Below are 221 nucleotides of genomic sequence, written 5' to 3'. Positions count from 1 at the left end.
ACACAGTAGTTGGTCCAGGGATTTTAAGAATAGCTTCTATCCTGGAAGACGAAAGCAGTCGTTCTCCAGTAGAAATATCAGGACCTAAATAGTGGCCACGAGGAAGACAAAGCTGTAGCTTTTCTTTAGATGCTTAATGGCCTTTTAGGGCAAGAGAGGTGAGGAGAGTTAAAGAATCAGTTTTACAGGCTTCAAGGGAGGTAGATGCCAAGAGCAAATCA

This window comes from Gavialis gangeticus, unplaced genomic scaffold, assembly GCF_001723915.1.
Source record: "Gavialis gangeticus isolate Ggan-Ray unplaced genomic scaffold, GavGan_comp1, whole genome shotgun sequence".
Lineage (NCBI taxonomy): Eukaryota > Metazoa > Chordata > Crocodylia > Gavialidae > Gavialis > Gavialis gangeticus.
Note: the sequence above shows the minus strand (reverse complement) of the source record.